The 23,662-nt window shown below is 45.0% G+C and overlaps 1 protein-coding gene across 2 annotated transcripts in view; it reads right to left on the bottom strand.

The window, feature by feature from the left end:
- LOC112455432 (discoidin domain-containing receptor 2-like) overlaps positions 1 to 23,662 on the bottom strand; it is a 100,884-nt gene that overhangs the window by 33,400 nt on the left and 43,822 nt on the right. The window contains exon 1 of one of the 2 annotated variants that reach the window (XM_025017334.1): positions 9,227 to 9,273. The exons of the other annotated variant lie outside the window; for it this stretch is intronic. The gene's annotated coding sequence lies outside the window, so the exon portion shown is untranslated. Of the gene's footprint in view, positions 1 to 9,226; positions 9,274 to 23,662 lie in introns of those variants that run through there. 2 annotated transcript variants of the gene reach the window in all.

The following is a 23,662-nucleotide window of genomic DNA, read 5'->3' as shown; positions in this document are numbered from 1 at the left end:
CTTCATTTTTGCCGAGTCTATCCGCGCGCTCGTCGCGTTGAGCTCGCGAGCCAGGTGCATCGGTGCTTAAGTGGAATTAACGTGAATGATGGGGCCCCAGATAAAGCTACATCCGCCTGTACGGGCTCACGGGTGTATTTTACGAATGAATACACATGAATTTGTTCAGCGAATCGGCGAATCAATCATGCCGCTTCGATTACGTTCGATGTATACGTACAAAGCATAAGCTTGTAACAGGGGATTTTTCTAATCTCAGTATTCTACGATAGCTCATATTTATATAATAATTTCGTTAAGAAGCTTGGCTAAAACCAGTTTCGATATACGGTTCAATAGATATGTCTTGAAAATCAATCTGATATTTGTGACGTCAGATTTATGATTCAAGAAAGGAATCTGTATGTTCTTATTTACGTTATTTTTTTATCTAAATATATTGTATCTGCCAAATCCTGTTAATAAATCTTATTTTAAAGATTTTATAATACAAATCTTGTATTATTGTGTTATATATTCTCGATAAATAAATAACGAAATTCTTAAGCTTTATTAAGAAGGAAAAACACCGAAAGACGAGAGTTTTTTAACGAAAAACTCCCTTTGCGAAAAACCAATTGTCAATTTACATCCTTTCCTTGCATTCCTTTTTAACAGCATAACTCTTTTGTATTGTTGCGTTTGTAATTACTCAAAGTTGTGCAGTGATGACGAGTGATGATTTATAAAGACTAAGAGTAAGCTTTAGCAACATTTAACTTATTCCATCTATTTTTATTAAATCATTATCTTTCCTTCTTTTTACATAATTTGTAGATCATACTTATATAAATATATTAAAAATGTTCATATATTTTAACCGGTATTTAACAAGCTGCCTGTTTCGTGTTATTCCGCCAGATAATTATTTTCCTTGATATTCAAACTTAAATTAAAAGCCAGAAGAAGTATTCCCATTTGGGAGCATTCCCATGGCACGTACTAGAGTTGGCTTGGCTCTGTTCCCAACGTGTCATTCCGAAGGTGGTGTGAATGGGAGAATGGGAGAAAGAAGGAAAGTGCTGCTGCCGCACAGGTTCGCAGCTACGTGTACGAATACACTTTAATCTCCACACTTACAACGTTTCCGGATCGTTAAACGCCGTTCGTCGACGAACTCTTGAGTTCGGACGAAAAATTCGCATCCAAGCTCGACCCCGTCGCCGCTCGCGAACGGCTTTAGTTTCGTGGCGGAAAACGCGTCATTTTCTCGTCGAAAAGTTTTCGACAATGCAGAAAAAAAGGAAGCTTGTGAAACACTGGAAGGTAAAAATTCTGCATACACGTGTACAAGGATAAGATTTTCTTCTTGTGAGATGGCAAGAGAAGATCTTGGAAAAATATATGTACTTGATTCGCTCAAAAATTTATTTCAGAATATTTAACGAAAATAAAGAAATGTTCGTTCACTTAATACCGATGTATATGTATCAACTTGTAAAATATGACGAAAACTGTCTAATTTAAGCAAATATTTAACAGGTTCAAAAACGTGCGTTTCGCATTCACGGATTTCCGGGCGATAAAATTGCCTTTTGCAGAAATTCCAGAAATGGCCAGACGAGAAACTTGCATTCAAAGTGCCTTTCCATCTTTCCCCGAGGAAACTCGCAATTCTTAGCTGACGAGATTTACGGTGGGTGTGGGAGAGAGGCAGGCATGGTGCTCTTTTGAGCGCTGTTTCCATCGTTTGGGCGCATAAATTTGCGCGCGAATTCGTGGAAAGTACCGCGCGTACACGAATACGCGACCGTCTCGAGAGCTCGCGCAAATTAAAACTCGGCGAAGTCGTCCTCGCGTAATTGCCGGGGCGCGCCGCGACTTATTTTTGTAGACCCTCTCCCAAGGACGCAGTCGTCGACGCGAGAGAAATTGTGAGACGATGTTTATTTTATACCGCTGTTTTAATAAAATAACATAAAAGTAAAGAAATATTTTAAATAAGACAAGTTTTCAAGAATCACTGTTCTATCATGTTATAACGATGTATCTAAATATTTTATTGTTTTTCAACATGTAAGCAACATGTTATTTAATTCAGTATTTTCTCAAATTTTGTACGATCCGGCGTGATTAATATCACAGTATTATATTTAGATTTTTTAAATTAAAAATTTAAATTATTAGATACCTATAGCTAAAATTAAAATATTTTGATATCTGTATCTTTGTATTAAATTAATTTCGTACTATTATCTACGGCATCTTTTTTATTTAGTTTTTACTATACTTCATTACTTGAAAGAGTTAGCCACTTTTTGAATTTATCAAGGAATCCATCTTTTGATGAACTTTAAGCTCTGCCACCGATACGCAACTTGTTACCCAAATCTTATTAATTCACAAAGTTACGGTAGTAAGTCTCGGCTCTTTGACACTCCAATATTTTCCGCCCGAAGCGTAGAAGTTAGCGGTGATCCGTATCTCTCTCTCCGCTCGGCGTATTTCCGTCTGGAATTTGCACGGTAATTTCTATGAAATCGTTCGGTTATCCGACGGTCTTCAAAGAGCTTTGATCGACTCGCGGACGATCATTCGCTCATAAACAGACACCATCAAGCATTACGGTCTTCGAAGCGGCGTTTTCTAACGCGAGAAAAAGAAGAGACACGCAAGCTCGGCTAATTACGAGGGTCCCTCTGGCTACCGTGGGCCGTGTGCCGTTGGTGCTGTGGCTGCTGCTGCTGCTACTGATGTTTATCTTCGCGAGCGATGGGAACCCAAGATGGCAGAGCATCTCCCATTTATTCAGCGCAAGAACCGGTACGCTTCTCCCGGTAGGACGAGAAAACGACTTGCGGCTGCTGGCCGTGCCTGCCTCGGGATATCTGCATCTCGTTCCACCGCCTTTCCTGCGCTTCGAACCGCAATGCGTCCGTAGATTAAAGCCGGTTCCGTATTAATTTCGTGCAGTCTCGTAGCTTCGGGTGCCCACTTTGTCTTCCGATTGGTGTACGTACAACGCGTAGACCGGACGAATCGCACTCTGAGCGCGAGGATGCCTTCGGCAGCTAATGCAATGGACTTTAACGACATCACCGCGTTATCTATTTAGCTACGTTCAAGATTGTCTAATTAATACTAATCATTATCAGCTAAAGTGTCATAAAAGAAAACAGATGTATGATATGTATGTCTTAATTCGATTAAAAACACGAAATCTGACTAAAATTAAAAGACTTCTCATTTTGTCAAAATATTTAATAAGGGACGAGTTCAAAAAGATGTACAGAGACACAATATAATTAAGAATATTTTAAAACTATTAAAGGTTTAGAGACAAAACGTTTAGTTAAAAAAAAATGTTAGTGTTTACAAAAAATATTTTAAAAGATTTTTGTTGTTAAAATTACTACATTATTATTATCTATAGAAAAAAATATACAGTAAAATTTTACTTTTCTTAGAAGCAAATATTTATTTGGTACGTTTCGCGATCTTCAAAAATATCAGAGTTATTATTCACAAGCGTTCCTTTTAAGATATATTATTCTATCTAAATGTAGGATCCGCGCATCACTGAGATATATATTTCACGTGGCATTAAGCGTTTGAAATTTATACCCCAGTATTTCATTCTGCCACAATCCTAACCGGTATCAAATGGTACATACTTTACACAAGCCAAATGTGAATTAGAAAAAAATTCACGAATTATAAACATTAAGACAACAATTAATACTGTTCTTTGTCTTTTACTTTCACCAATTCCGTAATTAAAAACTTCATAATTACAACAACGTCTCTGATTTAAAGGCGATGTTTCATTGCCGCGAGAAATGTCGGTGCTCGTCGCGAGCGGCAGCGCAACTTTCGGAGATGCAACGTGAAAGAAAAAGAGCGGGCTCCGAGGCTGCAAAAGCCTACGGAGGAGCAACGGCGCGCGTAAACTTGTCCAAACTGACAGTGGCCTCGTAAAGATCCATTATTCCAATCTTCGAATCTTGTTCTCTGTCAGGGAAGGCATCCCGACGCGATCGAGACCGGTCAAAGCGCCCGTGGCGTTCCTCTCTCGTTAGGTCTCCGCGCTATCTCCACGGGGGGTGGTGCCGCTCATAACTCAGCCAAAATATTCGCCTACATTCTGCGCGTAGTGCACGGGGTTAGAAACGCGCGCGCGCATACATGTAGCTCGTCGCAGGGCCAACTTTATCCGTACTGTGCATACATGCGTACGTACACACGTAAGTTCTTCTGATGTATGCTTAGGGTTAGAGCAAGCACGCGCATACGTGGTGACGTACAATGCACGCGACTAAGGCTGACCCTGGCAAGGAAGTTGAAGCGTGGAAGGTGGTGGGCGCAAGGAGGGGTTGGGCGGTACGGCGCGGCGCGGCGGCCCTCTCTGGAAGAGGGTCCTCCGGGGTGGCGGCGGTCGGTGTGTAGCAGGGCCATGAATTATGCAGTTCGCCGCGGGCTAGGGCCTCGTACGCCGGCAAGAAGGAGGAAGATGGGGAGAAGGACTGCCGTGCGGCGAATCAACCGGCGGAGAAACCGGGAGAGAGACGACGATATACCCACACAGGGTCCAGAGCCACTTTACCCACCTCATCCTCCCTCACGTCGCGTTTCACCTCCCTTCTTCTCCTGCTCGCCGTCTCTCCACCTGTGCCTGCTCCACCTGAGCCTCTCTCTCCGTCACTACCATCCACCTTCGCCGACGCCGCCTCCTCGACGCTCGCGCGCTACGCCGACACTTCGCCCCAGTCGATTGAAATTTTCATACCGGCACGTCTACCGTCCCAGTTTATGCTTCCGAACAAGTGAAATGCACTGCCACCGTCGCATCGTGGCACCGGGTTCCCGCCACGCCGTTCTCCATCTTCTCCCAGCCGTTGCCACGCTGCACAAACAACAGGGAGGTCTCCACGTCGTTTCTCTTCCTTCATCCGCGTCGGAACTCCCTAGTTTTTTCTCCGTCTCATGAAGGAAAGATTCGAAAGGAACGAGAGGCTCGATCTCTCCCGTGCCGGGAGATAACCGACGAGATAGAGCGAACGTCGATATCCTCGAAAGCACTTACACTTTCTACCTTTCTACCTGCGTGGATTTCACGCTGCGCCGCTGTGTACATTATACATCTGATACGACAGCAACACAATTGCTTCGCGAGGCGTACGGCTATCAATTCCACGTTTTTTTTTTTTTCGTAATACTGGGAAAAAGCGTCGCTTTATGTTTGTTCGGCACGCATCGAACGAATGAGCAATCGAGTTGTTAAATATTTCAACATGACTCCCCATGGTAACGAGCGAGAATCACCCCCTCCTCCGTGCATAGACAAGATCGACTGAAATTTTCATATCATCAGCCCGTCTGCCGTCTGGGTCAACGATCGAGATTGAAACAAGTCGTATCGTTACGTTAATTTTATTTCTTTCTCTCTCTCTGTCTCTCTTCGTTCCACTTACAGGACATTTACCTTTCATTGTCTTTCTGTCGAACCGAAGATATACTTCATTCCTTCTTTTGTCTCTTCGTGCTAATGTAACAGGCGATATGGAAGTTGTACTGATATTCTCGATGGTGCTTTCGCTTTGTACTTTACTATGCAGATTTCAACGCTAGCTTCTCGTGTAATGGCGCGCCAATGACGACGCGATTGGACGAAAGGGCGTTAATGATCCAGTTCAGACTTGGTTCGTCCTAGTCAGAGCAAAGTCGAAAGTATCGGTATTCGATAGCGCTTCACTTGACAAAGAGAGCGATATCTACATCGCTGATAAAATGGTAGAACCTCAAGCGCAAATGATGTGACGAGTCGATAGTCACCAGAAGTGATGTTCGTAACCGATAGAGTCACTATAGAATAGAACAGCATGTGAAATTACATCTAAATGGTACTTGACGAGGAATGTTAGCTAATCAGAAAGCGGTTTTTTATTTTGTACCAAATGATCGAATAGTCGGTAGGCTTGAACTGCATACATGATTGCGGAAATAATAGCGTCAAATTTAATAATTATTTAGAACAGTGCTGTGTAAGATTTGTAATTATGGACATTAAGGGAAAGGAAAGCAATAGGGTTTCCTGAACGCTGATACACATCAAGCTAAGAATTACAAATCTTGGACAGCATTGATCTAGATTATCATGTCACTAATACAATTAACACGAAAATTGATAGTAAGATGTACATACATAAATACTTGAGCTTTTATTCTTTTATATGAATATTTAAGTAGTAAAGTAATGTTTGCGTAATATTTCCGGCTCTCATTCAATCTGCGACTTTTTTCATTGAGAGAGGTACAATGCGCGAGACGGTTTAATGCCTTCTTAGACTCCGACGTTTGTCGATTTTACGATAAAAGTCCACGGGTAAGGAGTATTTATTCGGAAATCTTGTAGCACCGAGATACGCGGGGTAAAATTAATGGCCACGGTCACAATTCGCGTCGTTTCGCACCTATACGAGCAAAACATCGCGCCGGACGACGTTGGGATGCGTCAAATATACGCGTTTGGCGCACGTGGAAAGATCGTTACCCGAGTCATGGATTTACGAGCGGACGTTATCGTCCCTGTTAATGTGCTGATTAGATTATGCGACGAGAGAACGTAGCACCGAGAGATGCTAGAATCCTCTTGCAGCGTCGCGCCCAGCTCCGACAAAGGTACGTGCCAACGCGGGGACACATCTTTTTCAGAGAATCATAAAAGAACGCGACTGCCCCGCCCGGTTTTGTTATTCCCGATGGTGAGTTTTACGAGCGCGCGGATTAATTATTTCACGGACGGCGAAAAGTAACCGGGTATGCCGGGGATTACCAGGAGAAAAAGCACAGTATCGGTCGTTTTTAACGTCCCACCCTCTGCGGGTTAACGCCGTGAGGAACTCAGAATAGTTACAGAAATACGCAGCTGACGCTCGCAAATTAGCTTGCGGCAATCCGCGGCGGAGCCGAGCGCATGAAATGAGATCGCTTTGAAGCCCCCGAAGTTTCCGTCGGAAACCCGTTTCTCGCAAGAAGCAGGCTGCGTTCGTGCGCGCGTGCGCTCTCAATTGAATCCTTTTATTCCCCGCTCCCCCCGCACATCGCCGACTTAATATATTTCTTTTTTTTTCCTCGCGGCGTTTCCTTATCCACTTTAAACAGCGGGAATAACGTATTAGCACGCGATAAAATACGATCTGTGTTCCCTTCTTAGCGGACAGTGTTTCTTGGAATGGAAATTTCTTTTGTCTCGCTTTGTGTGTGGAGATACTTGCGTATCCTCACGATGACTTCGTGGCTTCGGGGCCGCTCTTTAACACCCCGTTCGTTTTACTTCGCCGCCGCGCCGCGCCGCGCCGTGGCATAATCGATCGCGCAGAATGAAAATCGAAGGTTCCGAGAAGCGGAATGGCCGAAAGGGTTAATCAGTTATTTGCACCACGAGAGGCGAGTGTCCGGGTCCGCACCCGCCAATCGTCAAAGAGTTATTATCCGGAGCGATGACAAAGCAGATAGGAAGCCTGGAGCCCGGCAGTATGCACGGTCGTTGGATGCGATTATTAATTATCAGAGCGAATAACGAGGCGGATCGAGATCGCGCGTACGTACGACGACGGGGATCCGAGAAACCTCTCGTCAATGATATCGTCGGCCTCGTTTTATTAGCCGTCGCTTTGCCGCGCCGTCAACCCTTCACCCAGCCCGTTACAGCCGTTCTGTTCTCATAAATCGTTTATTCATGTTTAATGCAGCCTAGTATTCAGACCCGAAAGTTTTCGAAGCTCTCAGACGGAAAGCGCGACTGTGACGGCAACTGGTGGGTGGGGGGACACGGGAACTTCGAACAAGGGAATGCTTTTGCATCGAGGCAACGCCTGAAACCAGTCGAAAAAAAGTCAAGAGAAACTGCAGAATCGAGTCTCGTCGTGTTGGGCCCGACATTTTTTACCGTCTGCCTAGAAGACGATCTCCCCGATCGCGAAATTCTTCGTCTTCGTCACACGTGTAGGAAAACGGTTTGACGAGATGAAATCGATTCGCGATACTTAATCGACCGTTCGTGTAGTTTCGTATTCTCGCGTCGCGAGCTGACGACCGACCGAGTCGACCGAATTAGTGTTACGAAGGCATAAAAGAACGTCGCAAAGTTTTCGCGAATGAGAGTGATAAACGCGATGAGGTACTTTGATTCATAAAAGATGACTGGAGTTTGTGACATTATTTATGCACAAGTGGAATGTCAAGGTCGAGTTGCCGATTCATGTTAAATCATGAATAAATTTTTGTGCAATTAAAGAAATTATAAACTTTACTTTAAAATAAATCCACGTTTTCAATAGAATTTTATGAAAATATAATCACGAGTCCCTGGATAAAGTTTAAGGATCCACGCGTCCATGGTAAAATATAATGCAAGCCGTTTTTAACTTGAAAATCGAGTAGTCGTTATTTCCATTACCAGAGAGATTCATCCATGTAACACCAATTCATATATAATTCATCGTATTTCAATGAATAAAACGAATGCAGCGCGCACGCGCGGAAGATCTCTATTTTTCAATGAACAAATCCCCACGCTTTATCACCTTATATGATAAGTATACACTCGGAAAAATCACGCTCGACTTACAATTCAAAGAATGATTTCCCTCAGCGCGAATTCCGTACGGATCTCAGTCCGGGCGGATAGGAGACGCGTGCGAAGGAAAAGTTGAAGGAAAAATGACGAGCTGGAGAAGCGAGGAAACGAGAAAACGAGAAAGAAATGCGCGCGAGAGGTCTCTAATCCGTTCTTCAGGGGAGGCTTAAGCCCGTCTTCGTGTACCCTGCTCGGAGAATACCGTTTAAGTGTCGTCCGTCTGGGAGTCCTCCACTCGAGTAAATATTTAGGAATTTTTGAAGAGTCCCGAGTGCCTAAGAAAACAGTTTACTCCGTAAGAAGGAGGGATCCCTCCCGGGAGTCCGAACGAACGCGCCGGGGCCTGGAACAGTCATCGCCAGCGTCTTTCGTCGACAATCAAACACGCCAGCATCGCGCATGTCGGGAAAAAATATACAAAGAGAAGATATAAGGGGTGCGCTTCATACGAAAACGTTACCGCGTTCTATGTTCGTGTTTCGGATTCATTCCACCGCACGCACCGAACCCGGCCCCTATATCGTTTCTATTTTAATTCCCGTAATACGCACGAAATGCACGACTCTGCTCGCCCTATCATGTCGCGTAATTACTCTTAATTGAACTCACTGTTCGAACAGCTTCTGATTCCGTGCACATGATTGGCCCGGTTGACTCACCTGTAACATAAAAATAATGATATTTAATATTCGAAAATTGTCGGTAATTTTGGTCGTATTACAATGAAAAGTTAGCTCCGATATAAAGGTTTTCGAGAAAATTACCTAAACATTACTTATGACGGTGAATTTAAGCCGACTGTACGTCCTAAATTCTTTCAGCTGCTATTGCTATGCTGATTTTTTCGAGAGACACGAGTTAAATGGACACGTTATTAACATAACGTTCATTCTTTACGATTATTTGCGGTGCTATGGAGATGTGGGCGCAGCTTGCGTGTCCCATCACGTGGTAATGATAATAACGCGACGTACAATAAGACGTCAGCCGACATTTTAATGAGAGAAGAACGGTGGAGCACGGGAGCTCGTTAGAACGTACCAACCCATAAAGAACGGTTAGGAAGAGCGGTGAAGAGTGGGTTAACGCATATATAACTTTTTGGTAGAAGCCGTTCATTACCGTACGCAAACATGTCCGGTAAAATTGCACGTATGGGCTTGCGAAGTATATAGCAAAGTATATTTTGCAAACATTTTGCCTAATACAGATGTTCGGGGTCTTAACGCGCAGAAACGTCGACGTGATTACGTCGTATCGCTTCAACATGAACCGCGAAATTGTGTGAAGCGATCGGTGATAATAATTTGCAATGAAACCTCGCGAATAATTTAATAAATATTTATTCCGGTATGTGAAACACGACAATATAAGCGACGCGTAATGAAACCGCCGATTTCCTACACACCGAAATAATGTTGACGATTAGTCTGGCTTTGATTTGATAGAATTGCGACTCGCAAGTTTCATTACGTGTACCACCGCTGACGAACGCAAATGCGCTGTCACGCGTCAACGAGCGGGTTTCATCGACCGCTCGTCAGCGCGGGTGCAATAAACCGTGCTTAATTACATGCAATAAGTAATTAAAGTGATTAAAGCTTATAATGTGACGCGCACAATCAGTAACGCGGGCGCAATCAAAATTTCGATTGGACAGGCGTATGTCCGAGCGTTACGACGAGCACTTTATAACGATAGCTTTTCGCAGAGCATTTTGCGTGCTTTTAACGAGATGGTATCGCGCATATAGGTAATCCCGTTCGCGCGTTTTAGCAGCAAATGAAAATTTCGTTTCAACGACGATTCCATTCATATTCGCTGTTATTATCGATGTACGTCAGCAATTTCGTTAATTCGAATCAGTCGATTAACACTTCGTTAAATTATATTATTTCTATGATACACCTAGAACCACACAGAAACATGCAGTAAAAAGAAAGGATTATACGGATATCTGCATTCGCGTATTAACTTTCAATTATAAAGGATTATATACCGGGATATTTACTGCTGAAAATTACAGACACATGGAATCTAATTCAGTTTGTTCGGCTAGTAATAGCATATTCATTGCAGAATATATAAATATAAAGAGAAAAGGGACATATATTGTAATATCCCATGCACGAACGATACAAGTAGTCGAGGTTCGTTCGTGCAACCAACTAGCTTCGACAGCGAGACATTTTTATTGCGAATTTCGACGGCGACGTCGTCGTTGTCGTCGTCATCGTTGTCGTCGTCATCGTAACCGTAGCAGGTAGTCAGTACGTGCGTGCATCCTCGATGAGGGACGTGCGCCCGTTGAATAATGCTGAGAATTCGGGGAAGAAGAAAATAAAGGTTGACGGTAAGGGCGCGCGCGGCGAGCGGAATGAAAGAAGAGAGTGAGTGGCGAATAATAAAACGTCGGGCTATAAAGAAAGGAGAGGAAGAATGGAAGAGGAGTCACGTGGCATGTCGAAGAAGCAGCAGCCGGCGTCTCAATGAATCCCCTCGAGCAGTCTCGTTAAAACGGATCTTGCGACACCGACACCGACACCGCCGACGTAGTCTTCTTCTTCCTCTTCTTCTTCTTCTTCTTCGTCGTCGTCGTCGTCGTCGTCGTCGTCGTCGTCGACGTCGTCGACGTCGTCGTCATCCTCTTCATCGTCGTTGTCGTTGTCGTCGTCGAGGTTTACGCGGCCTCGAGCAGCAATCACAGAAAGACCAGCTGTGTCTCGATTGACGAAGACTTCCAAAGAACCTCCGAAAAATGTCGGTCAAAACCGGCCGCGCTACAAGTACCGGGCGTGCTGCGGTTTAATGTCGGTGCTTCCCTTTTCTCCAGACGCCTGCGAACTGCCCTCCGCCTTCCTTCCTTTATACCCCCGCGACCGGAATCCACTCACCCACCCGCCTCTATATTTACCGCCGCAATAAATTTCAAGTCAGATTTCAGACGTGAAATTCGCACGCCCGCGCGGGGATTGCATTGCTCCTTTATCGAGGACTGGTAAACAAGTTAAACCAGATTAGAAGCGCGCTGTCTGGTAACCGGTGTTGTCTATGTCTGCTAGCTACGGCTCTCCCTTGGCCCTTTTCCCCGCGGCCATTCTTCTTTTCTATGGCGAACGAGCGAGGAGGAGAAAAGATCGCGACGAGATAAAGTCAAAGAAAAGAAGAGAAGGGCAAACAGAAGTACAGAGAGCCAGAGGACATTGCGCTTCATCTTCTCTCGAGTGGGACTCTTAGTTTCTTTCCTCTCGCCCGAGTCTCAAGCGAGTTTTGACCCTCGTGTAAACAACTCTGACTGAGCGTGGTTATCCGGTCCGTGACGATGGATATTGTCTTTATCTATGAATCCCATTTCCGTCTTGAGAGCGTTTAATGAGACTTTTCTTCACGAAACGTATCTACGAGTGATATTTCTTCATTCGAGTAAGAATTGTCTCGTCCGCGGTAACGTGACAACGCGATTGCTTTTTAAATCGCAAACCTAATCCAAAGTTCATTCAAGGTAACAAACAAAGTTCGTGGAAAATAAGCAGACTTGCAATTATCGTAATTACAGCATTTAATTCCCGATCATACGATATTGCGTGTCGCGAAATCGCGATGTACAGGTGAATAGGAAGGTGCGCACGCGTTACCCTAAGTCACGAAAGCATCCGTGCCGAGGAGTCGAACAAATTATACGGGGGGTAGCGAGGGTCCTGGTCAAAAATTTTCTATCAGCCTTATACGCAAAACGATTTCTCGAATAACGTTTCTGAGAAATTACCCGATGAATCGCGCATTAGGATTAGCACGCCAATTTGTAATACCCTTCAAAATTGGAAGATAAAAGCAGAAACGCTCTCTCTCTCTCTCTCTCTCATTGCCATAACAATGGGCTGTCGGCACGCAACAATTTACGTCGCGAGGGATCAGGACGCGGGATCGTTGCGTCGAGCGTCGCGTCGCGTCGACGTGCTTTCGGGTAGCCGAATGGTCATCAGATGCATGCGCACGGCTGCATGAATCATGAGCTCGTAATTACGCGATACCTACATTAATAAGATTAATGTCGCTGTGTAAATGCCGACCTTGAAACGGCTAACAATCACGGTAGCAATCTCGTAATAGCCAAAATAAAATATTAACAGTCGACGTAAATATTAATCCTGCGATTACGCTAATAGCCAGGCGTTTAGAATTTGTATCAAAATAATGTATCGCGGGTAATATAACGCGATCGTGTTACGACCTGGCCGTCGACTTGGCCGTTTACTTCCGTAGTTGAACGGCTCGCGAAGCCCGAAAAGCTTGTGCCATAGCTTTTCCAAAGCGTCCCGCATGTGCATGTATGTCGGGGTGTACATACGCGGCGAGTGTACATAGGAGCGCATGTACGCCCGCGTACGAACAATGCCGTCGATTCAGGAATGCCGCCGTGCCTTACGGCAACGGTATATAGCGTCGGTGAATGACGGGCATTCGAGCGAATGGGACCAATCAGACTGATTGGCCAGTCGGTATTTACATTTCTGCGGGCGAGCCCGCCGCTCGAGGCCGCTTGCACTAGCGTCGGGAGATTTGGAGAGAATGCGGGGCAGATACGATGCTGCCGCGCCGCCGCCGGTGCAACCGTGCAAAACCCTCCTGATGCGTCTCCGCGATGATGCGGGGACCATTTCGATCCGTAGCCCGAATGCTCGTCGACCGCGTTGTTTGATTCGTGGCTGAGAAGGGTGAATAATCCCTTGTCCCGTCCACGCAGATGCGTTGATAAGGGATAATTATTCGCTTACTAAAGATGAAATAAATATAGCAGAAGAGATGTAAAATGCAGAAAATTCAGATTCTATTTATATTCATAATCGGACAGACTCAAAAATTAGTTTGTCGCCAACTGTTCGCTTTAAGATATGTTGATAAATTATCTTTATTCAGCTTATTGCCGAATTATTAGCTTAATGATAAAAAATATTTAAAACAAAGACATCTCGTAGTTGGAAAATTACCCAGGCTTTCTTTTCAACGGAGAGGAAGTTTTTCAGTTAACAGAAGAGCAGTTAAACACCATGAAAGAACGTATTATCCTCCAATTAAAATCTCCGCGAACGAATGCTCTCCGACTCTCGCGCTCGCAGAGGAATACAACTAGTAATTATCGCACCCGGCCCCCGTCCGACGATGCTCGACAACGCGGACACGTTTTATCTCGTGTACGGGTGGACAAGCCGGAGGCGGGACACGCGAGAGAAACGTTTACGATACTCGAAGCCCCGATGTACTTTCCGTTCTGAGAGTTAATTGCGCCCTTGCGAGCTCACGCGAGAGGCGTCCGGTACATCGGCTTCTGCGGGGCCTCGGGCGGGCGGGCGCGCGCGTGTTTAAAGATTGCGAGCGCGCGTCTTCATCGAGATCGACCAACCAGAGCTCGCGATGGCGATGCCTCGGAACGATCGTCGGGTTACTACTGATATACGAGCGCAGTCGCATAATTTCGATGGCGGTGTCGCCGATGCGGCTCGGGCGCTCTCTCACCGGCCCAGGCTAATTAATAACCGCGAGTAACAAGGAGCAGATGGAGCGGTAGAAACTTGGGAACCAGACCCCTTGGGCCACGCTTCGTCGACCGGCTTGGCTCGGCTCCGCTTGGCTCTCCGTTCGACTCACAGCACCAACACACACCCACGCGCGCTACCCATTATTACGCACGTGTGGTCCGGATGGTCGCGTGCATGCTATTAGCGAAAAGGAGTGTCTCGAACCTTACCGGTCTCCCCCCACCGCGAAACAACTGTCCCTTCTTTTATCTCCCCGCTTATTTTCGACGTTTTTCGTAGTAGGTCGAGTGTCCTGAACGAAGGAGATGAATAGGTTTCCGGTTGATTTTGTAACGGGCCCCGAAGAACTTCCGGCTTTTCGTAGGTGAAGCGCTACAAGACATGGCCAGATGAACGTTTAAAGGGAGCTCGTTAGCGGCGAGGGTGAAGTTAATCATCTTGATAACGTACGCGTGCACAGTAACTCTTTATATACGCTGTTATGCATCTTAATTATTTTATTATCACCGTTATATTATCTAAGCGTAAAAATCCGGGTTTAATCATAATAAATACTAATAAAACACGGATATTAAACATAATATTATTATACATGGATAAAAATCATATAATTAAGCTACAAAGACTGAACGGTCCGGTCAATATTATATCCGCCAGAGGCAAGGCGCGTATATTAGCAGCGTTTCTATGCGTGGTCGCGTGCGCAATAATTGCTTTTCGCTACGCGTCAGCGTCGCTCAAAAAGCAACATTTGCACGCGACGCGGCTCGATGCGTCGCGCGTGCATATGCGTTCCGCTTGAAACTAAAAAAGAAAAAAAAAATGCGCGCGCTGCGCTCACCCCACACGTTTCGGAAATCGTGAGCGACAATGGTTTCCTGTTTCATCCCTGCGGGGCGTCCAGCTGTGTCTGGGCTACGGTCGCGTGAATGAATCGTTCTCCGACTGCATTGTGTCTGCTCTCCAGTTTTCTGACAGAAAACCGCTGTAACCCGCGACATATCTCGAACCTCCGCGTATCCTTCGTCATTTGGACGTCCGAGTACGGTTGACTCTTTGAGAAACGATGTCACAGCCGTGTCTGTGTACGAGATACATTTGTTTTCGATATAATTTTACCCGAGTTAGTCACCCGTGACTCATTGCCGTCACGTAATGTTGCGCTACATTTTAACGTCGCTATATCTACTGGTTAACGACACGAAAAAGTGAAAAAGAGTTTGACACTCGATGATTTACGGCGATCTTAAAGCCGTTTTTTTCTTCTCTTTCTCTCCCTCTTTCTTCCCTCGCGGATTTTCATGCGACTTAAATAATCCAAAGAGCAGTGTAGTCAGCAATACGGCGACCATTTCTGGCGTCATTTTTTCCTTAAGCCACTTCGCGATTCGGTCGTAGACGGGATCGCGCGAGTGCCGGGGCTCCGGCTTGAGCTATGGCAAACGAGGTAAGATCCCAGGTCGTGGAACTGTTGGGCGGTGTAGGCCGTCGTAGCTCGCGGATGTATACGTAATGACCTTACGCTGCGCTTTTTTACGATGCTTATCAAATGCAAATTCTACTTTATTGCGATTGGTATTCTTATTACGCGTCTCCTCTCTTGCCCGCCTCCGACGCGTTTTCGTTTTCCACTCGGTCCTCCTTCTCCTCCTTGCATCCTCGCTCTTTCCACGCGGACTAAAAGGATCCTCTCGTCCGACCGACCGACCGCGCCGTATACGTGTAAACGGGAACGACCACCTTTTAACTTCCCATTTAGATTAGGAGTCTCCACGATCGTCTCGAGCTGCGTTATTTTTCGCGTTCGTTCACTGTCGTTTGCCGGAAAGCACTTTAGTATCTCTCGAGAAACAAGCGCGGAAGACGTTGTAGCATAGAATTTTTTTCTATATCAAGACTAATGTTACCTCAAGACTCGCCACACGAGTTTTCAACAATTATCCTTTTCTTTTCTTTTCACGGGATTGTAATTTAATCTCAGACAAAAAATGTGCAGAGTTCGTTTTGTTTTCACAGTGATGCATATAAGGTTTATTATACGCGAGACTTGGATTAATTTGATCCGGATATTTTGATTACGATATATTTTATACCAATGCGAGCTATATTTTATCAGGTGCTATCTCTTTGAAATATCTTGCAGTCTTGCACGATGCGATAGGATAACGGGCACGTATACTGAAACTCTTTAATGTTGGAATTTCTCAAAGTTAAGTATTATACAATTTTAACAATATAGCTTTTGCAAATTTAATAAATTTGCGTCTAGTCATATATTCACTGTGTGAGATAAGAAAAAATTTAATGTATCAATATTAAAGGTTTACCTACAGTTAAACATAGACATTTATTGGAGCGGTGTATCGAGGGAACTGCAAGCTGCTCAATTGCAAGAGAAAATTACATTTCTTCTCCCACAAATCAATCCTAACGAACTAAATCGACATAAATTGATTGGCCATGCGCGCTTATAATCCGGTTATGCGATTGATCGGCGGCGAGTAATAATAACTTATGATAGAAGAGGGACGCGGCGCGGCGTCCCGGTAGCCGCGAGCGGTAGCTTCATAGAGGCAGACGCTTTTTGGGGGCTGCATCCGGCTGGAATTTCAACCGGCACCTCCTTCCACCGTAGGGGCGTTAGGACTGAGGGACAGAGGGGTTGTTTTCGTGCAAAGGCACGATGTATCTGCCGGGGCGGCGCGGCGTGCGGGTTGTTCGGTATCAAACCCGGCGTGCCTAGAATTCCCCCCGTAATTGCATCGCCCGACGCCCAACGCCGGGGAACGATTGCATTTTCGGGCCGCGTCATGGCATAAATAGTAAAAACCACCCAATATTACTGCACCCTTCGATTCGCGACACGGCTATCCATGACGGTGAGATCTCACCTGCCTTGTCCGCTTTACGCGATCCATCCGCGATCCACGTCGCCGCGTGACGTTGATTTTCGAAAATCGTTCCGCTCGTTTTCACGTGAAAGCGTCGACGGGCTTCCACCGAAGCCCGGTTGCGTTCGTGCGTGGCACGTTAAACGGAATTGTAAATTGCGACGCGCTCACTTTCGGCCCCGGCGATAATTAACGTATTGTGGTCGGCAAGGGGGGGGGGGCGCACACCGTATTTGCCGCTGCGGCCGTGATTACGCGGACTGTGCAAACTGTAAGGCTCTAATTACGTTTTAAAGCGTAATCTAAACTGAAACGCATCGGTTAGCACGTAGGTGTAAATTAGAAAACCGGCCGGTGTCAGTTCGGGAACTTCGCCGTCACCGTCGACTATGCCGTTAATACATTTTCACACGGTTCATTAGAATTCAATTTCAACAATGAATAATATTATTACAAATTAGTATAATTTATATCATTATATCATTCCGCAACATGTTCTGCAAAGATGCAGCACAATTTCCAAATATCCTAACAATAAATTGACTATTATATGACATAATAATCAATTAATTGTTAGCATATTTGGAAATTGTTCTCTTACAAAAAATGAGATCTTTATCGATTTATTAAGTATATTAATAGCTTACGCGCAGATTTTGAGGAAAAGAAAATATTATTTACATTTATCGGTCTGCAACAGGATGAAGCGATCTGGTAATGAAGGCACATCTCGTGTTACAAAGGAAAATGTTCGGAACAAGTCTGCTCGCATACTATGTCGCGTCGGCATTTCGTACGTTCCTCAAACGGACAAATGTAGACGGACACGTGTTCATCTGAAACGGAACGCAACGTGAGATCCAGTCGAATCAGGGGTAGAATGAGAAGTCTCGAATTACTAGACAACCAAGGGGTGGAAGGGGATTGATCGCCGCGTCGGTAGGGCGATGACTCGAGGTGTTGATACGTTACCGCGATTTTAGCGAACAAAGGCGTCGAACCACACAAAACTTGACGCCGACATTTACAGGCCAGGAAACCGTGGTTCCTGATCGAGTACGAACAGAATTTACAACGAAAAAAGCACCATAAAAATAGCGTTGCGAAAGCATTTTTAAAATTTTGGATATGTTGGATTTGAATACAGTCTTTTATATAGTGAACAAATATAATAAAAAGTATATAATAAATATGTGTGTATTTTTAGAGGAAGTATTAGGGGAGACCGGGGCTAAGCCGACAGCGGGGCGAACTTGACACTAGGCTTTTTGCCAATTTAAATCTATCGTAGAAACTTGCCTTTGCTACTGTAAATGCGCCTTTATGTGCCAGTATTATCAACGGAATTTGGTAACATTCTGAGTTATAGTGTAATTTTTAACGCGACATAAGTGTTTTTGATGGTGAAAAGTAATTTTTCTGATCTCTCGAAAATGTCTACTCTTTCATCGAGCTTTACTCTTGCGAATCTACCGGTAAGTGATTTTGATGGGAAATTCGATGCTTTATACGAATCCGATAATAATTTTTGCATATTTTCAAAATTTATATATTTTTGGAGTAACAAAAGTAAAAAACGACGTTCGGGGCTAAGTCGACACGACGCCACCGGGGCAAAGACGACACTAACCTAAAGTGACATTATCGCAAAAAAGGTCACTGTTTCGTCCGATTCCGATGACGATTTAAGGAACATCTGTTGCGTGTGTTCGGAAAACATTTCATTAGCTTCTAATAACAAGCAATGCATCTTATGCAACCGTATGGCTCATGACGAATGTGTGCGCACATCTGATCGCGAGTTTACATGTATAAATTGTTTTTCAGACAGTTCAGAAAAAGATAATTAAAAGTTTAATCTTTTTTTTCTCATTATTTTAAATAATTGTTTACTTTATTTCGACTTTTTGTTTCTAATACACAATGTCTTTTTATTTGATAAACAATGTATTTTTATTTTTAAACAATAAAAAAATAAGTTCCAGATCAAATTGTGTCGATCAAACAAAGTGTTGAGTTTGCCCCGGCGGGGTGTCGAGTTCGCCCCGTCATTTTTCAATTCGAAAATTTGTCTTCGCGTCACTTTTCCTTTCCTGGCGGCAAAACAAAGCGACGTACAGCAAAACTTCCCGAATCAATTTTGTACCTGAAGAAACACTCTTTAAATATATATCATTGAATTTGCCTAAAAATTTGAATTAAATATTAAAAATTGCCTTTGAAAAAATAGTGTTGGCTTAGCCCCGGTCTCCCTTATATTATTACACACCGGTAATAATTTTGTTTTTAATTATATTGCGAAAAGGCAAATTAAAATGCAGCTAAACATTTTGATAATTTCATAATCTTTAAAAAATTATTTTTGCTATGTGCTCAATCCAAGAATTGCATGGAAATCAGATAAAATGTTGCTGTTTAAGTAAAACTAATCTCGTTGAAGGGATCACGATCCGAAGACCGCCCTTCGCCCAAGAAGAGCTGACAAAAAAGGAAGGAAAAACGTTCGACCGAAGGAAACGCTGCGCCGCGCCGGTCGCTGCCTTTATCTCCGAGCAGGTACCGAGACTGAGAAAGAAGCGACGTCTTAAAAGTCCTTCGTTAGTTCCTCCGCTCACGAGAGACGAGGATAATCCGGTCCTCTCTATATACCGGAATATCCTCGCGCGGCTTCAGAAAACTTTAACGCTCGATGGTTCCGACAATTTTCCTCTCAATCGATGGCAACGTCACAGTCAACTTGACAGGCAGCAAGCCGTGGAAGGTATCGTTTCTTATACCTATCTTCTTCCGCGCTTTCCCGATTTTTATGCCCGAAATATATTCTGAGGACAGGAATAAAATATCTCTCAATGCAACGACATTTTTATATCACCAGCTGCGTCACGGAATAAATATCATTTGAGGGCCGTCACGAAGAATACGTCTTCGAATATAATTTCAATTTCTACACGTTGACATTGACATTATATTATTTTATTCATCGGAATCTGTCTTATTTTAAGACCATTGGCGAGGAGAATGCCGACTACGCTCTATCCGTTTAGCAATACATGAACGTTTACGGTTTCGATTCAGTCAAATAAACCAGATTTTAGTTGGTACGCTTTTATGTTTTAACGTTCACCGATGCTTTCAATAGGCTTTACGGACAAGTGCGGTATTGAGAGAAATCGGGCATTGCGCTGCCGGCAATCACGGTAAACTCCCGGCACGCAATTGCATCCATGCTCGACCAAGTGCAGAAACGTAGGTTCGCGATTGGTCCGGTGCAAGGCGAGAGACGGATATTGCGTCCGTCGGCTCGGGCCGCAGACGTTACGCACGGAAGCTCGAGCGCCGGCAATAAAAACGCCGCACGCAGAGAAAAGGGAGATACAATGGAAACGCAATGGGCGCAACGAGTGGAGGACTGGGCGACGTGGACGAGCGGGAGAGGAATTGCCTCGCTCTCTTCGCTCGCTGCTGCTACAATTGGCGGCGGTGGTGCACCAGCCGCCGCCGCCGCGCGGTGCAATCTCATTCGCGCTCTCTCGCATGAGCGAACAGAAAGCGCGCACTCCAAGCTGGACCCCTCTTGCTTTCCACTCCACCTCTTTTTCCACCTTCGACCTTTCCTCTATCCCGCCGTCTACATCATCCGGCCGTTACCGTGCTCCTGGGCGCTACATTCTTTCCGACAAGTGATTTTTGAAATCTGAATTTTGGCGATCTTTAAGGTACTCGTAAGAATTCCGAATTTCTCGTCGACACACTTTATGGACGAAAGTAGAATACATCTCAATTAATTGAAATCGGCACATGAATGGAATTTTAGAATAAATATAGAAATACATCCAAACGATTTTGTTACAGTCTTTTTTAGAGAGCTTCTTTCTCACGGTGCGTGTAATGCGTTTCGTTTCGCCTCTTTATCGTCCCGCTTATGCCGGACGAAGGTCTTTTTCTGCTTTCTGCTTCCCCTCCGCTTTTATATTCGCTAAATATATCCGTCATGCGACCACTTCACGAACAGGTGGGTGTTGACGGCCACTTTCAGATAAGCCTCGCAAGAAAATCTGGACGAGAGATGATCCGGTGGAACGGTTAGCGGAGAGTTGTCAAAAGGCCAAAAATGTCGTCGCCTTCATCTCGGACATGGTATCACGTTTCTATCTTACAATCTCCCGTAAGTTGGTGCGGCTCGTTACAGACGCTCGATGCCGAACAGACAGGAGGAGAATGCAAGTCAGAATAAAAATAGCTAAGTACAGAAACGATATTTCCTTTCGTCAAATAATGATCGACCATGCCGTGGCATTGACGACGACTGAGCCGCGATGAATGGAGAGAAATCGGAGCATAGATAAGCTGCCGTCACTTACAGCTCGTTCATGCCACTCGTACGAACAGTCTGGCCGTGAATGTTACGGTATGTCGAGGGGTTCCCGTGTCGTTTACACGGTCGGCAGTAAATTTAGATCAGCGGCGCACTCGACGTTATCCTCAAAGCCTCGCTTGGATTTCGTTCGCTGCGGTGTACTTTTTTCTAGGCCGCATAATTTTAGGCCGGCCGAATAGCTCGCGTCACTCCCCGCCAACGTTCTGTTAATCATTTCAGGCAAATGGTCCCTCGAACTTGAAGACGCCGCCGTTTCGTTTGGCAAAGGCGGAGCGCAGGGGGGTGGGTGAGGGGATGAAAAGAAGATAATTGGCAAGCGGAACGGGGATGAACCCCCTGGAAACGATATTCGCTAATCCGACAGCGGACAATTATCTGGTCCGTCAGAGCACGACTCACGGACGGGCAGACAAGCGTGCAAACTTGAGAAACGGCCGACGGAGCGGTTTAAATTTAGTAACTCCTTTTAGCGAGCGGCAACGAGCATCCGAATATGCGAACGCGGCGTTACGCCGTCGATCATAAAGCGACTCCGTCGCGTTTATCAGGCAGATAAAAAACAAAACTGTACCGTTATGCGAATCGTTAGCGATTATTAGACCTGCGATAAGCGATTGAAATAAACGTGAAACGTGAATATAATTTTATTTGCTCTTTGACGTATTTTTTAAAAATCGCCGCTCGTTTGTATTAAATAAATTACAAAGATGTCTTTATGACGAGTCGAAGAGAGAGAAAGAGAGAGAAATGAGAATAATGATTTAATTATCCTCCGTTCGTATCACGCAGGCAAGACGTAATGAATGTCATTAATAAATATCTGTTTTACCATCGTCATTAGCGGAAGCGTTGTTTGCAGAAGATAATGAGGTTTAAAGAGGCAAGGCAGAAGGAGAGAAAGAAAGAGAGAGGGAAATGGGCACGAAGTTCAACGAAACCGTGCCATGTGAGCGTTCGTTCACAACGTGGCCGCGGCGCATCGTCGCCCGTGCGCGTTTTCAGAGAACGCTGACATTCGAGAGGCGGAGAGCGGAAACTCCAACAGAGACGCAAAACCGCTTCAGACGTAAGCACTCTTGAGAAAGTTTTATGATTAAGGAATTAATTACGGTGGGATGCCTCTTACCGGGTTGATGACCGATTAGAACGGCCCCCCCCCCGTCTACCCAAGTATATCGATTAAAAGATCGGCACGATTCCGGGAATCGAAGGTGAATCTCTTGATTTTTGACTTTATACCGGAGTCCGATTGTAATTTCGAGCCGGACCACCGTGCGCCGTAAGCAGTCGGAACTTTCCGACTCGAGAATTTCTTCACGTTTCTCTCCTTTTTTTCCCTTCCTCTTCGCCGAGAAGAGACGAGAGTTTACCAACTGGAACGATGCTGGTAGTAAGACGAGAAGCGCGCGCGGAGAGGGAAAGAAGTCGGAGGAAGATGGTACGTCAGTTCAATGTCTTCATGGTAACTAGTCCTTAATGAAGCAAACTTTTATTTTACTTTTGAGTTCCTCTCGCGCAGCGAGACTTCCACCTTGCCGGTCGCGCCCGGGTGCATTCTCGGCAACGGCCAAGTTCTCGCGCGTGCATGCAAATGCACGTTGGCCGCAAATTATTTGTATTGAACATCGTAATGCGGTAACGTTTCGGCATTCGGGCTGAAACAAACTCGGCTAATGGCTTAATTTCGTTTGAGTTTAATTAATCGCGTAATGAATTTTGGCTCTGTTTGCCGATAAATTATTTTATTGAAGTTAATCGGATTCATATGTAAATTGACCCGTGTTGAAAATACGTTTCTCGCGCGCGTACGTTTATCGTCAGAGGGGGAGGGGGAATCGCGGCATGATGTCGTATACCGGTCCGCGCGATCGCATCTTACACGATCGACCTGTATTAAACGAGTCAAGATGGCGATCCATCGATCTCGCGTCGATCCTTCGACAGATAACGGACGGATAGATGATCGTGGTTAGACACACGATCAATTAGTCCGATAATATCCATCGACAAGCGACGTCAGCCTCGGCATGCGCAATCGTGATCGCCGCAACCACAACACGCTGCGCGTACCTGCGGTCGATGAACACGTGAAAGAAGACCGTGTATGCTTTAGTGAAACTGACAGGATCAAGAAGCTAGCTTGATACATCACTTTGTCCGTCTAGGAATAAAAATGGGGCGCATAGTGGAGATGTCGCGTATCAGTTTAAAGCGCGACACGACGACGACGACAGTCTCC

This window comes from Temnothorax curvispinosus, unplaced genomic scaffold (assembly GCF_003070985.1).
Source record: "Temnothorax curvispinosus isolate PA1 unplaced genomic scaffold, ASM307098v1 QBEX01006086.1, whole genome shotgun sequence".
NCBI classification, from domain to species: Eukaryota; Metazoa; Arthropoda; class Insecta; order Hymenoptera; family Formicidae; genus Temnothorax; species Temnothorax curvispinosus.
This window is presented reverse-complemented; position numbering and strand designations above follow the sequence as displayed.